A 16,836-nucleotide genomic window follows, 5' to 3' on the forward strand; every position below is an offset into this window, starting at 1 on the left:
AATACAAAATTAGTTAGGTGTGGCAGCACATGCCTGTAATCCCTGCTACTCAGGAGGCTGAAGAAGGAGAATCGCTTGAACCCGAGGGGCAGAGGTTGCAGTGAGCTGAGATTGTACCACTGCACTCCAGCCTGGGCAGCAAGAGCAAAACTCCATCTCAAAAAATAAATAAATAAAATAAAATAAAATCATGGGCTGGGCAAGGTGACTCTTACACTTTTGGGAGGTAGAGGTGGGAGGATTGCTTGAGTCCAGGAGTACCAGACCAGCCTGGGCAACATGGCCAGACTCCATCTCTATAAATAAAAATTAAAAAAAAAACCAAAACCAAAACCAAAAAAAAAACAAAACATTACGGGCTGGGTATGGCAGTTTAGGCCTATAATCCCAGTGCTCTGAGACTCTGAGAGGCCAAGGCAGGAGCATCACTTGAGGCCAGGAGTTCAAGACCAGCCTGGGAAACACAGCAAGACCCCTCCCTCTAAAAAAAAAAAAAAAAATAGGACTAGGCTCAGTGGTTCATGTCTTAATCCCCACACTTTGGGAGGCCGAGGCGGATGGATCACAAGGGCAGGAGCTCGAGACCAGCCTGGCCAACATGGTGAAACCCCATCTCTACTAAAAATACAAAAATTAGCTGGGCATGGTAATACTAGCCTGTAATCCTAGCTACTCAGGAGACTGAGGCAGAAGAATTGCTTGAACCTGGGAGGCAGAGGTTGCAGTGAGTTGAGATTGTGACACTGCACTCTAGCCTGGGGGACAGAGTGAGACTCTGTCTCAGAAAAAATAAAAAAATTGGGCTAGGTGCGGTGGCTTACGCCTGTAATCCCAGCACTATGGGAGGCCGAGGCAGGCAGATCACGAGGTCAGGAGTTCAAGACTAGCCTGGCCAACACAATGAAACCCCATCTCTACTAAAAATGCAAAAATTAGCTGGGCATGGTGGTGCACACGTATAGTCCCAGCTATGGGGGAGGCTGAGGCTAGAAAATCACTTGAACCCAGGAGGCAGAGGTTTTGCTGAGCCAAGACTGAACCACTGCACTCCAGCCTGGGCAACATAGAAAGATTCTGTCTGAAAAAAAAAAAAAAAAATTATCTGGATGTGTTGGTATATGCCTGTAGTCTCAGCTACTCAGCAGGCTGAGGTGGGAGGAACACTTGAGACCAGGTGTTCAAGGTTACAGTGATCTATGACTAAGTCACACTGCACTCTAGCCTGAGGGACAGAATGAGACTCTGTCTCTAAAAAATAAAACAAAAACCAAACCAAAATAAAATAATTACAACTTCAGTAACCACGGAAAATATTTGATAAAACTATAGTAAATATCTGCATATCTCTATGTATATATATATAGATACTATATGCCCAACATTGCTTTAAGAAATGTATTAACTAATTTAATCCTCACAAATTTTATAAAGTAGCTCCTATTAGTATCCCTAGTTTACAAATGAATAAATTTAAGCATATAAGGTATGTAATCTTCCCAGTCTCAGAGCAGCTAGCAAGTGGTGAAATCAGGACTCAAATCTAGGCAGTACTAATTCTCCACAATACACTTTAATGTTATCTGGAATGAGTTAAGTATCTAAATTACTATAATTTATCCACGATAAATATCAGCTTTCATCTTCAATCATAGGGTTATTTTTTCTGCATTAATAAATTTGTTTCTTTTAATTCTATCATGAGGCAATTAATGCTATTTAGTTATAACATGCACCAATTTATCAGTTAATTTATCATCACCAGATGACTAGTGAATCTGTAATTTCACTGAGGGCAAGAACTTTTTTTCATCTTCTACTCTCAAACTTCTAACGCAGTTGGATGAATACATAAATGACTAAAGAACATAAGACACCATTCCTTTTATCAAAGAGAAGTTCAAATTCTGAAACAGAAAAAACAGGCTAAAATAACTCATTTATTAATAATTCAAACTTTCCTAAAAAATAACATGGTTGAATTTAAAATAAACAAGTGGGGTAGGGGAGCAGATTATCCTAAAGCCTAAGAGGGAGATGGTAATAGAAAACTAAGTTAGTTGTTCCATCTGTGTTAAAAGGAGAAACCTTGGTACATGACAAGATAATATTCTATCTCTGCTGATCCGTGGAAGGAGAAATCCTCATCTGATGAAAGAAACTAATAAATCTGTTATTAGGAACTGTAAAAATTTGTCACAAAGTCAAAAATGAAAGAATGTCCAGGTATTTGGTGTGATTAGGTTAGAGTAACACTGTCCAAAAGAAACAGAATGCGGCCAGGTGCGATGGCTCACGCCTATAATTCCAGAACTTTGGGAGGCCAGGGCAGGTGGATCACCTGAGGACAGGAGTTTGAGACTGGCCTGGCCAGCATGGTGAAACCCTGTCTCTACTGAAAATACAAAAATTACCTAATTTTTGCAAAGTGGCAGGTGCCTATAATCCTAGCCACTCCCAAGGCTGAGGCAGGAGAATTTCTTGAACTCGGGAGAAGGAAGTTGCAGTGGGCCGAGATCACACCACCACACTCCAGCCTGAGCAACAGAGTGAGTCTCCATCTCAAAAAAAGAAAAAGAATGTTACATATAATTTAAAATTTTTTACATTAATGAAATAAACAATATATTTAATCTACTACATCAAAAATATTGTCATTTTAACAGGTAATCAATATAAAAATATGAATGAAATATCTTATGGTTTTAAAAAAAAATGCTGTCCTTGAAATCTGCTGTATATTATGCATTAGCACATCTCAATTTGGACTAGTTACATTTCAAGTGCTCAACAGCCAAAGGTGTCTAATAACAGTACAACAAGGTTAGAGTTCATGAAGAAAGAAACAGGAACAAAAACCCTGGTGAACAAGTATCATTGCTTTCTGGGTGGTAAGAAAAAATTTATCTTCCCAACAGTCATATCTTTCCACATGCCAATAAAATATCGTAAATATTCTGGAGGATAACGAATTTTTTTTTATTTTTTTAAGGCCCACAGATAACTTACTGTCTTCACTTACTTATTTTTTATTTACTTTTTTTTGAGATGGAGTCTTGCTCTGTCGCCCAGGCTTGAGTGCAGTGGCACAATCTCAGCTGACTGCAACCTCCACTTCCCTATTCAAGCAATTCTCCTACCTTAGCCTCCAGAGTAGCTGGGATTACAGGCATTAGCCACAACATCTGGCTGATTTTTGTATTTTTAGTAGAGACGGGGTTTCACCATGTTGGTCAGGCTGGTCTCAAACTCCTGACCTCAAGTGATCCGCCCTCCTCAGCCTCCCAAAGTGCTGGGATTACAAGTGTGAGCCACCAGACCTGGTATATTTATTTATTTTCAAGACAGGGTCCGCAGGCTTAAGTGCAGTGGCTTAGTCATAGCTCACTGTAACCTAGAACTCCTGGGTTCAAGCAATCCTTCTGCCTTTGCCTCTTGAGTAGCTGGCACTACACGTATGTACCACCACATCCAGCTAATTTTTAAATTTTTTGTAAAGACAGGGTCTCACCATGTTGCCCAGGCTGGTCTCAAACTCCTGGCTCAAAGCAACCTCTCATCTCAGCCTCCCAAAGCGCTGGTATTAGTGGCATAAACCATCGTACCTGGCCAACCTACAGTCTTTAAATGAGGTCTTATCCTTTATAAATTTTAAATATTTAAAGTACATACTTTCTAATTACCTTAATATTCTAGATTTAGAAAATTGTTAACATTTTAGAGAGAAATGTGTTCACAACCACATGGGACAAGTTAGAAAAATATTAAATTTTTTTTAAAAAAGACAAGGTCTCACTCTGTCACTGAAACTGGAATACAGTGACATCATCACAGCTCACTGTAATCTCACAAACACCTAGAGGCTCAAGTGATCCTCCTGCCCCAGCTTCCTGAGCAGCTGAGATTACCAGTATAACCAGGTTCGGATAAAGTTTTAATCTTTTGTAGAGACAGGGTCTGGCTATTGCTTTGGCTGATCTCGAACTCCCAGCCCTAAGCGATCCTCTCACCTCTACCTCCCAAAGCACTGAGATTACAGTGTGAGCCATTGTCCTGGCTCTAAATAAGTGTAAAGAAATTGAATCATGAAAACAAAAGGCAACATAGAATTCCTTTGTAATTGCAGCATGAAGTCCTCTAAATATGACTCAAAATCTAGAAGCCATATGTGAAAAGATTCAAGCACATAAACATCTTTTAAAATAACTTTTGTTTGTCAAAAAAGCATCAATGAATGTATTCACTTCCTCAGTAAATATTTATTGGTACTATAAATACCTCAGTAAATATTTATGATACTAAGCATAAGGCACTGCTGTAGGCAATGAAAAACAAAAATAAAAATAACTGAACCAAGCCTGGGCAACATGGTGAATCCTTGTCTCTATAAAAAATATATATATAAATCAGCAGAGCGAGGTGGCGCATATTACTCGGGAGGCTGAGGTGGGAGGACTGCTTGAGCCCAGAGGGTCAAGGTTACAGTGAGCTATGATCTTGCCACTGTACTCCACCCTGGGCCACAGAACTAGACTCTGTGGCAAAAATAAATAAATAAAAACAATAAAGCCATAAAAATGTCAATGAAAAGCAATAAACAGAGAAAAAATTTTTGCTACTCACATCACAAAGAACCAATCTTTCTAACACATTAAAAAGAACTACTAGGGAAAAAAGGACTGGGCGCAGTGGCTCATGCCTATAATCCCAGCACTTTGGGAAGCTGAGGCAGGTGGATCACTAATGTCAGGAATTCAAGACCAACCTGGCCAACATGGTGAAACCACATCTCTACTAAAAATACAAAAATTAGCCAGGTGTGGTGTGGCGGCACATGGCTGTGATCCCAGCTTCTCGGGATGCTGAGGCAGGTGAATCCCTTGAACCCGGGAGGTGGTGGTTGCAGTGAGCCAAGATCATGCCACTGCACTCCAGCCTGTGCAACAGAACAAGACTACTCTGTCTCAAAAAAAAAAAAAAAAAAAAAAAAACTTTATCCTAAGTATGTACATATAAAACATAGTAATGTACCACAGATATTCCAGCCAAGAGCAGACCATATATATGGCAGTGGGTCCTCAGGATTACAACAGTCCCGGTTCGGTGGCTCACATCTGTAGTCCCAGTACCCACTCTTTGGGAGGTCAAGGAGGGAGGAATGCTTAAACCTAGCAGTTCGAAACCAACCTGAGCAACATAGTGAGAACCCTCTTAAAAAAAAAAAACCCAGGCATGGTGACACATGCCTACAGTCTTAGCCACTCAATTTCAACTCTTCCAGAGGCTAAAGTAAGAGGCTCACTTGAGACCAGGAGTTTGAAGTTACAGTGAGTTATGATCATACCACTGCACCTCTAGCCTGACCACAGAGTAAGACCCTGTTTCTAAAAAGAAAAAAGATTAGGCCGGGCTTGGTGGCTCACACCTGTAATCCCAACACTTTGGGAAACCAAGGCAGGCAGATCACAAGACCAGCATGGCCAATAATGGTAAAACCCCATCTCTACTAAAAATACAAAAATTAGCCACATGTGGTGGTGGGTGCCTGTAATCCCAGATACCTGGGAGGCTGAAACAGGAGAATTGCTTGAACCCAGGAGGCAGAGGTTGCAGTCAGCCGAGATTGCACCACTGCACTCCAGCCCAGGTGACAGAGCAAGATTCCGCCTCAAAAAAAAAAGAAAAAAGATTATAATGGAGGTGAAAAATTCCTACTACCTAGTATTTCCTATACTACATTTTTCACTGTTACTTGAGTATGCTCCTCCTACTTAAAAATAAAAAATTAAACATAAAACAGCCTTAAGTAGGTCTTCAGGAGGTATTTTATAAGATGGCATTGTTATCCTAGGAGATGACAGCCCCATGCATGGTATTGCCCCTGAGGACTTCTAGTGAAACAAGATGAGGAGGTGGAAAACAGCTATATTGATTATTCTAACTTTGTGTAGGCCTAGGCTACCATATGTGTTTGTGTCTTAGTTTTTAACAAAAAAGTTTACAATGTTAAACAAAATTAAAAATTTTAAAAATAGAAAATTGCCACTTGTAGAATAAGGATATAAAGAAAGTATTTTTGTATACTTGTATAATGTTCTTACATTATTACAAGAGTCAAAAGTTAAAAAAAAATTTAAGTTTATAAAGCAAAAAGGTTACAGTAAGCTAAGGTTAATTTATTACTTAAGAAAGAAAAATGCTGGGAATGGTGGTTCATGCTTGTAATACCAGCACTTTCGGTGGTCAACAGGGGAGGATCCTTAAGCGCAGGAGTTCAAGACCAGCCTGGGCAATGCAGCAAGACCACCTCCCCTAACTAGAAAAACTTTAAAAAATAACTAGTCAAGTGTGGTGGCACACACCTATACTCCCAGCTAATCAGGAGGCTGCGGTGGGAGGATCATTTGAGCCTGGGAATTCTAGGCTGCAGTGAGCTGTGATCACACCATTGCACTCCAGCCTGAGCAACACAGACTGTCTAAAAAAGATCTTGAATTAAAAAGAAAAAAATATGTTTTTTTAACAAATTTAGGATGCTATATATACAGTGTTTATAAAATCTACAACAGTATACAGTAATGTCCTAGGCCTTTGCATTTACTCACTGGTCACTCAATGACTCACCCCGGGCAATTCCCAGTCCTGCAAGCTTCACTCACAGTTAAGTGCCCTATACAGGTGCATTTTAAAATCTTTTATACCCTATTTTTACTGTGATTTTTGTTTAGATATGCAAATACTTACCAATTGTTACAATTGCCTACAGTATTTAGTACAGTAACTTGCTATAGTAGGTACAGTATTTAATATATTTAGTATAGTAATATGCCATAAGGGTTGTAGCCTAAGAGCAAAAGGCTATACTACATACCCTAGGTGTGTAGTAGACTACAGATTTGTAAGTACTTGCTATGATGTTCACACAATGACAAAATTGCCTACGGATGGATTTCTTAGAACGTATCTCTGTCATTAAACAACACATAACTGTATATAAAGGGTTTGGTACTATCCGAAGTTTTATGCATCCACTGGGGATCTTGGAACATATCCCACCAAGGATAATGAGGGATTACTGTAGTAAGATATTACAATCAGTAAGGGAAATGATTATACACTCTCATTGTTTCATGTATATACCAGTAAATTTATTTCTTCTATTATATTAGAAAATCCTAATTCAATTATAGCTTATCAGGAAGGCAACAATGTTTAGTCGTCACCATATCAGATACTTAATGGAAACTTATAGGCTCTATCTTCAAAATATTTCTGAACCTAAACATTTCTTCGTTATGTTCTCAATACCATCCTAGACCAACTAATCATCTTGTTCTTTCCTGGATTATTGAAATAGCCTTCCCCAAACTGTCTCCCTGCTCTGTTTACAACCCCTCAATTCCCCTTCTTTACACTATCCTCATCACTGTAGCTGGAGTGATCTTGAAAAACGTATAACTTGTCACTCCTCTGCTCAGAATTTTCAATAGCTCCTAACTCATTCAGAGAACAGGTACAATCTTTACAATGGTCCACCAGGCACACTAATATTTGCCCCCCCCCCCCCCGGCCATTAGCTCTCTCCTGTAACTCTACACTGCTTCTGTCACATTGGCCCCCTTGTTGTTCTTCAAATACCTTATGCTCTCAACTCAGGGCCTTTGCTCTTCTGTTCCCTCTGACTAGACTGTTCTTCCCCTGAATCACTGAATAGCTTAATCCCTCATTTCCTTCAAGTCTTCACTGAGAAGGTGACACCTGTGTAAAGTCCTCCCTGATAACCAAGTTAAAGTTGCAATTTTCTCCACCTCCAGTGCCTATCACCTTACCTTAATTTTCTCCTTGGCATTTACTACCATCTAGTATACTATATATTTACTTATTTATTTTGTTTATTGTCTGCATTTCCCCCTCTAGGCTATAAATTCAATGAAGCTGGGATTTACTTTTCTGGTTTACTGCTATATTCCCAGCACTCTAGTCCTGGAACAACAAAGCTTTCATTCAAATATTTGTTAAACAAATAGGTAAAATTAAATCTAATATGGAACAAAAATATCACATTCAAAATGAGTATTTTAACCTAAGAGATACAATAGATTTTTAACCCACTCTTGTCGTATTCATTTTTAAAGTATTTAGAAGCCATCTTAAATGTGCCAAATAATATGCCATCAATTTCTTCCTCTGAGGGAAGAAAATCCATATATGTATCTCAGAACTGTTCTTCAGAGCCACATGGCCCTTTTTAGTCAGACCAAAACACATTCCTATTTTGAAGTACTTGTGAGAAATATAGTTCATGTCTGCATAGGGATAGAAATACCGGCCTTGGCTGGTCACGGTGGCTCACGCCTATAATCCCAGAGCTTTGGGAGGCCAAGGTGAGTGGATTGCTTGAGCCCAGGAGTTCAAGACCAGCCTGGACAACATAGTGAAACCATACCTCCATTAAAAATACAAAAATTAGCTGGGCATGGTGGTGTCGGCCTGTAGTTCCAGCTACGCAGGAGTCTGAGATGGAAAGATTGCTTGAGCCAGGTCAAGGCTCCCTGGTGCCACTGCACTCCAGCCTGGGTGATAGAGCAGATCCTGTCGCAAAAAAAAAAAAGAAATACTGGCCTTGGGCTCAACAAAGCAATTTGGCTAGAGATAAATCTTTAGGCGTTATCTATGTACCGCTGAAGACCTGCAGTCATGGAAGTAGTTGAGATTGCCCTGGGACAATGTGTATAGAGAAGATAAAAAAGAAACAAGAAAGAATTCATAAGAGCCATTAGTACATGAAGACTGGTATCAAATAAATACAAGGAATAGAGTATCCTAAGTAGGAAATGGTTAATATTGTCAGAAACTACAGAAAGATAAAGGACTCGAAAAAACATTACATCTAAGAACTCAGTGATGTTTACAATAATAGCTTTATTAAGATATAACTCACTTAATATAAAATTTACCTTTTTGAAGTATACTATTCAGTCGTTTTTAGTATATTCAGAGGTGGGTGATCATCACTACTACCAAGTTTCAGAATACTTTCATCACCCCATAAAGAAACCCTGCACCATTAGGGGTTTCTAATTAGCAGAGTTTCACATTTCCGCTCCCTAATATTAGTGATTTTAAAAGACAACAGTTTTGGAGAAATATGAAAAACTAAAAGTAAGGAATTATAAATAACAAGGGTATATTATTCTTTCAAAGGGAACTAGGAGACAGGTAAACAGGAGGAGGTGGTATCAGGAATGGCTGTTTAAAATGGGAAAGCCATCAACATGCAATAGACTGAAGGGAGCATTCAGGGAAAACATCTGAGTGGCACAGAGGAGATATATACTCGTTCAGAAACTGGATACAGTTGAATACGATACAATCAGAAACACAGATGGAAGGGTTTGACTTAGAAAGGAAGAAACGACTTAGGGGAACTATGGTGATAAAAGGAAGACACTACGAAATCAGTAACTAAAAACGAGGGACTGCTGGGAGCCAATGGTATGATGCAGATTTGCTTTTTGCTAAATTTTGGTAGTTTTTAAATTTTTCATCATTTGCATGTTTTACTATTTCAAAGTAAAGATGATAAATACAGGAATTTGGGGCCAGGCACCGTGGCTCACGCCTGTAATCCCAGTACTTTGGGACGCCAAGGCGGGTTGATCACTTGAGGTCAGGAGTTCGAGACCAGCCTGCCCAACATGGTGAAACCCCATCTCTACTAAAAATATAAAAATTAGCCAGGCATGGTGGTGCATGCCTGTAATCTCAACTACTAGGGAATCTGAGGCAGGAGAATCACTTGAACCCAAGAGGAGGAGGTTGCAGCAACAGAGTGAGACTCTGTCTCAAAAAAAAGGAAAAAAAAAAAAAAAAAAAGAAATGTCACAGAGCAGAGGACACACAAACACATAATGAATTAAATTTCAGAAAGTGATAGCCCTTTAAGAGGAGAGAAAGAGGCCCATCAGTACTCTTCCCTGGTGCAGCAGCACCAGGATAAAATGTACTACTGACAGGGTAAGAAGAAACAAGCCAGACTCTTTGATTAAAAATTTATGAAATTTTTAATGCCAAATATAGGCTAGCATGACAGATTAAAATTCCATGGAATGGTGAAGGTAAAGCTCATTAGTCTAAAGTGCTGAAATAAGAATTACAAAGAGCCCCAGACATGGAACCCATCTTTTCTAAATACACAGGCAGCACATTGAAAGCTGAAGACAGGTCAGAAGAACTGAGAGACCCCATTTGAAGTATGTAAGCCTCCCTGAAGTACAAGGCAGTTATCTTCCAAAGGAGGGTTGGCAAGTGAGCAGAGAGAAATCCATCTGAGGTACTCCAAGCTTTCAGCTACCAAAGGCTGTGGAGGCAAGGAGAGCTGAGAAAAAGCCCTCCAAAGTATTCCAGGCCTCCACAGAATGTAAAACAGCTGCCCTTCTGAGCCAAGGGTAAGAGATCTCCTGAGACACAGAAAGGCAAGAAGCAGGACTAAAGAACAAAGAGAGCCTCCCAGCGACCTAAAAAGCTGGCAACTCAGCTGGCAAAACAGAACTCTGAAATCATGTCAGTGCTTAGATCCCAAATCCTGCTGAGAAGAAAGTCGTAATTCTGCCCCAAAGTATTTGAACCCAGTGGTAAATTGAATCAAATTGCTGCAACAAAGTACAGGTTCATCTTACTTATAAATTAGACTGACTCAATTTAGTGGCCAGACAGAATAAATGGCATTTTGGAGGTAAATATTAAGTAAAAAATAAGTAAACTTCAGGTTCTCCTTTTGCTTTACAGAAGTTGTCTGGTATACAGGCCAGGCATAGTCGCTCATGCCTGTAATTCCAGCACTTTGGGAGGCCAAGGAGGGTGGATCACCTGAGGTCAGGAGTTCAAGACCAGCCTCCCAACATAGTGAAACACCATCTCTATTAAAAAATACAAACACTAACCAGGTGTGGTGGCATATGGGAGGCAGAGGTTGCAGTGAACCGAGATCGTGCCACTGCTCCAGCCTGGGCAACAGAGCAAGACTCCATCTCAAAAAAAAATATATATATATATAAATATTAAATGATCTAGTAGAAATGATAAATAATATGTATGAAGTGATGAGGCATTTCAGCAAAGTAATAGGAACTATAGAAAAGAAATACTGGAAAGGAAAAATATATCCAAAATCAATAATTAATTAGATGGACTTAGCAGAAGAAAGGACTAGTAAACCTGAAGACAGATCAACAGAAAATATCCAAACTGAAACAGAAAAAAAGAGCAGGGAAGGGGATACAACAGCATGTCTAAGTTCTATGGGACAATTTCAAATGGTCTAATGTAATGTATAATTGGGAGTCCAAGAAGGAGAAGGAGAAGAGAGAGAATGAAACAGAAGAAATATTTTAAAAGAAAATGGCCAAGAACTTTGCACAAGTGAAGAAAGACATCAGACAAAACCAAGAAGCTCAGTAAAGCCCATGCAGGATAAAAATATACTAGAGGATTCACCTAATGAGGTTGTAATATAGTTTAAATGACTACTTGAAAGAAACGATGAGGCTGGGCGCGGTGGCTCACGCCTGTAATCCCAGCACTCTGGGAGGCCGAGGCGGGTGGATCACGAGGCCAAGAGATCGAGATCATCCTGGTCAACATGGTGAAACCCTGTCTCTACTAAAAATACAAAAAATCAGCTGGGCATGGTGGCGTGTGCCTGTAATCCCAGCTACTCAGGAGGCTGAGGCAGGAGAATTGCCTGAACCCAGGAGGCGGAGGTGGCGGTGAGCCGAGATTGCGCCATTGCACTCCAGCCTGGGTAACAAGAGCAAAGCTCCATCTCAAAAAAAAAAAAAAAAAAAAAAAAAAAAAAAGAAAGAAAAAGAAACGATGTCAGTTCTTATTAATATACAGAGTTAGGGTCAAATCCATCTATTTTCTAGAGAGTTTGTTCCTAAAGAAACCATGGAGGTAAGTTTTAATTTTACATCCTATCTAGTAAAGAACTTAGCCTTGCCCAAAGACAGGTGCCCTCTGCTCCTGAGAAGTAATCTATGTCATACCTGATAGGAGTGTCTTTCTGGGCAAGGCTGACTAACTAGAAAGGCCAACCATGTGATTTAGAGTAGAGACTTTGGGTCACCTGGTATCAGTCTGAATCCAACCTGGAGACTGAGTTCAACTATGTGGGCAATCCATCAATCAAACATGCCTATTAAAAGAAGTCCTAATTTGAAAATCTGAAGGCCGGGAGCAGTGGTTCATGCCTGTAATTCCAGTACTTTGGGAGGCCCAGGCAGGAAGATCACAAGGTCAGGAGTTCAAGACCAGCCTAGCCAGTATGGTGAAACTCTGTCTCTACTAAAAATACAAAAATTAGCCAGGTATGGTGGTGCACGCCTGTAATCACAGCTACTCAGGAGGCTGAGGCTGGAGAATCACTTGAACTGGGGAAGGAGACATTGCATTGAGCCAAGATCGCGCCATTGCACTCTAGCCTGGGACACAGAGCAAGACTATCTCAAAAAATAAAAAATAAAAGACAGAAAGAAAATCTGGACACTGAAGCACAGTGAGCTTCCCCGGATGGCAGTACTCCATGCATACTGTGACATATTGATATCGAGAGAGTAGTAACACATTCTGACTTAATGGCGAGAGAACACCAGATGCTTCAGCATTTGAAACCCTCTTGAACTTGGTTCTATGGGCTCCTTGCCTTGATTTTAATCTGTATCCTTTCCTTGAAAAAAACTGTAACCATGAGTATAATAGCTCTTAGCAGTGAGTTCTACTAGCATCTTTTTAGCGAGTATCAAACCTCCCCAGCCCTCAAAGACTTGCAGTTGGTGTCAAAAGTGAAAGTGGTCTTATGGAAGACTATATCCTCAAACTTTGTAGTTTAGCTAATTCGGTGTGGATCTCCATAAAAGTTCATTTTATGTAGGTTCATTTAATGATAAAAGCTAGCTAAAAGTTCAGGCTTCGCCAGGTGTAGTGGCTCATGCCTGTACTCCCCACACTTTGGGAGGTCAAGGGGAGCATATTGCTTGAGTCCAGGAGTTTGAGACCAGCCTGGGTAACATAAGGAAACCCTGCTTCTACCAAGAAAAAAAAAAAAAGAATACAAAAATTAGCCAGCGTGGTGGTACATGATTGTAGTCCCAGCTAGTCAGGAGGCTACGGTGGGAGGAAAGCTTGAGCCCAGGAAGCAGAGGTTGCAGTGAGCTGAGACTGAACCACTGTACTCCAGCCAGGGTTACAAAGCGAGACCCTATCTCAATAAATAAATACATTAATTAATAAATAATTCAGGCTTCAAAGAAATGCATGAGTCCTCCTATTATTTGTTTAATCATGTGTTTACAGATGACACGCTTGCTCTTTGGGGAATATTGCTGATATAGTAAAGTTATATTCTCCAAGCTAAATCCAACATTGTGGTTCAATCTAAATCAGAACAAGAGACTTCATTCAACAAGCTGAATAAGCTACATTACTGTCCTATACATCTCCATCTCATATTTTATACAACTCTTTTAACATATGAAAAAAATAATAGCTTTTGGTCTAACAACTACAAAGAATCCCCACAAAAGAACTGTTTTGCTTTGTATTTTTGAGAGTCTTGCTCTAGCACCCAGGCTGGAGTGCAGTGGTGAGATCTCAGTTCACCACAACCTCTGCCTCCCAGGTTCAAGTGATTTTCATGCTTCAGCCTCCCAAGTAGCTGAGACTACAGGTGTGTGCTATCACACTCAGCTAAATTTTGTATGTGTGGTAGAGACGGGGTTTCACCATGTTGGCCACAAAAGTCTCAAACTCCTGACCTCAAGTGATCCACCCACCTCAGCCTCCCAAAGTGCTGGGATTACAGACATGTGCCACCATGCCTGGCTACAAACAACTGTTATTGAAATCTCATCACTAGTCAGCCTTTTATAGCAAACACATTATTTGACTTTAAACATTCAGCCAATTATTATGTGGTAACTATGAAAACAACTATGGTTTTAATGTCCTCTCCAAAACTCATGTTGAAATTTAATCGCCATTGTGATAGTATTAAGAAGTGGGGCCTTGAAGAGACGATTGGGTCAGAAGGGCATAGTCCTCATAACCATAATTGTGGGAGTACACTCATACAATGTCATAATTGTGGGATTGATGCCATAGCTGTGGGAATGAGTTCCTAATTAAAGAATGAGGTGAGCCAGATTTCCTCTCTCTCTGTCACATGTGCTCACTTGCACTATGTTATGACACAGCAAGAAGGCCCTCATCAGATGCCAAGCAGATGCCAGTACTACCGCGCCCTTGGACTTCCCAGCCTCCAGAACTGTAAGCCAAATAAATTTATTTTCTTTATAAAGTATCCAATCTGTGTTATTCTGTTACAGTAGCAGAAAATGAACTAAGACATTCTTCCAGTAAAAACTAATCCTGAAATAAGAGGTTTTTCCCCATAGTTAGAAACTGAAATTCCCTGAAGATTTCTTTAGAAATCAGCTTTGTTATTCTACCAAGTTTTATATTTGAAAATTATTCTTTCTTGAATTAATTGCTTTAATTAAAAAAAGAAAATTATTCTTAATAAAGGCATTAACAGAAATTCAACTTAAAAACTTCTAAATATATTGCACTGCATGGTATCTGCACTCAGCAGTTTATTTCTGCCAGGGTGTTCAAAGGTCAGTGCTACCGAAATTGAGTATCTGGCATCATTGGTTTTCTTGGCTTTGTGCTTGTTAAACTTGGTGTTTCTATTGATACAGTATTTGAAAAAAATGAAAATAAAAATAAATTGCTAAATATAGCTTCCGGTTCTAGGTGCTTCAGGAGCTGCAGCTTAAGGTGCAGACATGGCCAAATCCAAGAATCACATCATACACAACCAGTCCCGAAAATGGCACGTAAATGGTATTAAGAAACCCTGATCACAAAGATACGAATCTCTTAAGAGGGTAGACCCCAAGTTCCTGAGGAACATGTGCTCTGCCAAGAAGCACAACAAGGAGGACCTAAAGAAGATGCAGACCAACAATGCCAAGGCCATGGGTGCACATGCTGAGGCCATCAAGGCCCTCGTAAAGCCCAAGCAGGTTAAGCCCAAGATCCCAAAGGGTGTCAGCAACAAGCTTGATTGACTTGCCTATAATGCCCACCCCAAGCTTGGGAAGCATGTTCTTTGCCCACATTGCCAAGGGACTCAGGCTGTGCTGGCCAAAGGCCACGGCCAAAGATCAAACCAAGACCCAGGCTGCAGTTCCAGCTTCAGTTCCAGCTCAAGCTCCCAAAGGTACCCAGGCCACTACAAAGTCTTCTAGATATCTGTCTGCCAACATGAGGCCAGAAGGACTGTTGCAACCCCCCACCAGGGCTGCTGTCTGCATAGGGCTGGCGTCCTCCTGTGCTATTTGTACAAATACACCTGAGGCAGGAAAGAAAAAAAATTGCTAAATAGGCATCACAAACTAACAGATGATGAGGACTCTGAGTTGGAAGAAAAGAAAAACTGAGATTTTTTTCCCCAGCCCTATTAATATTAATTAGTTATAACTTGAATAAAGCAGTTCATCTCTCTGAGCTTCAATTTCTAAAGTATGTAAAGTTGTTAGACATTGGATGGTAATTCTAGCCGGGCGTGGTGGCTCACGCCTGTAATCCCAACACTTTGGGAGGCCAAGGTGGGCGATCACTTTACGTTGGGAGTTTGAGACCAGCCTAACCAACATGAAGAAACATTATCTCTACTAAAAATACAAAATTAGCCGGGCATGATGGTGGGCACCTGTAATCCCAGCCATTCAGAAGGCTGAGGCAGGAGAATCACGTGAACCTGGCAGGCAGAGGTTGCAGTAAACTGAGATGGCGCCACTGCACTCCAGCCTGGGCAACAAGAATGAAACTCCATCTCAAAAAAAAAAAAAAAAAAAAAGATTCATTCTAACTCCTAGATTTCTATAATACTAAATTTGACTTGTAAAGTTTCTTTTCTCCAAATTTAGGGGATTTATTTATTTTTTGTTTTTTTCCAAGATGGAGTCTTGCTGTATTGCCCAGGCTGGAGTACAGTGGCATGATCTCGGCTCACTGCAACCTCCACCTCCCATTTTCAAGCGATTATCCTGCCTCAGCCTCCCGAGTAGCTACAGGCGTGTAGCACCATGCCTGGTTAATTTCTGTATTATTTGTAGAGACGGGGTTTCACCATGTTGGCCAGGATAGTCTCAATCTCTTAGTCTCATGATCTGGCTGTGATATATTTTTTCTATAAAAATTAGAAACATGGCCGGTGTGGTGGCTCACACTGCAAACCCAGCACTTTGGGAGGTCAAGGCAGGCAGAGCACTTGAGGTCAAAAGTTCAAGACCAGTCTGACCAACATGGTGAAACTCTATCTCTACCAAAAAACACAAAAATTGGCCAGGTATGGTGGCATGCACCTGTAATCCCAGTTACTTAGGAGGCTAAAGTAGGCAGGTTACTGGAACCCAGGAAGCAGAGGTTGCAGTGCGCCAAGATCCCACCACTGCACTCCAGCCTGGGAAACAGAGTTAGATGCTATCTCAGAAAAAAAGAAAAAAAAAAACAAAAAAACAAAAAAAAACTATCACATTTGGGATTAAGAAAAGAAAGAAAACAACTAGAAACAAGTTAAATCACTAAACTTAACTATCAAAAATCAGAGCTATCTCCAAAAAAAAATCTTAAAATCTCCATCTATCAATAAAAATTTTTTTTAATTATTAAACTTAATATACCTTCAAGGAAGGAGGGCGCTATATTCAATTTTAAGTATAATATGAAGCCAAGGGGGAATTTCAGACAGAAACAGTCATGTGATCTGATTTA

The 16,836-nt window shown here is 40.2% G+C and overlaps 1 protein-coding gene and 1 non-coding gene across 2 annotated transcripts in view; one reads left to right on the top strand and one right to left on the bottom strand.

Annotated features, from left to right (window-relative positions):
- The window catches only part of PIK3C2A (phosphatidylinositol-4-phosphate 3-kinase catalytic subunit type 2 alpha), a 121,097-nt gene that overhangs the window by 90,736 nt on the left and 13,525 nt on the right, over positions 1-16,836 (bottom strand). The gene's annotated exons all lie outside the window — the stretch shown is intronic.
- On the top strand, positions 14,620-14,758 carry LOC116525393. The gene has a single exon (XR_004257676.1). It is a non-coding gene; the product is annotated as a small nucleolar RNA SNORA8 (small nucleolar RNA).

This window comes from Sapajus apella, unplaced genomic scaffold (genome assembly GCF_009761245.1).
Source record: "Sapajus apella isolate SASKATOON/1434 unplaced genomic scaffold, GSC_monkey_1.0 scaffold47, whole genome shotgun sequence".
Taxonomy (NCBI): Eukaryota; Metazoa; Chordata; class Mammalia; order Primates; family Cebidae; genus Sapajus; species Sapajus apella.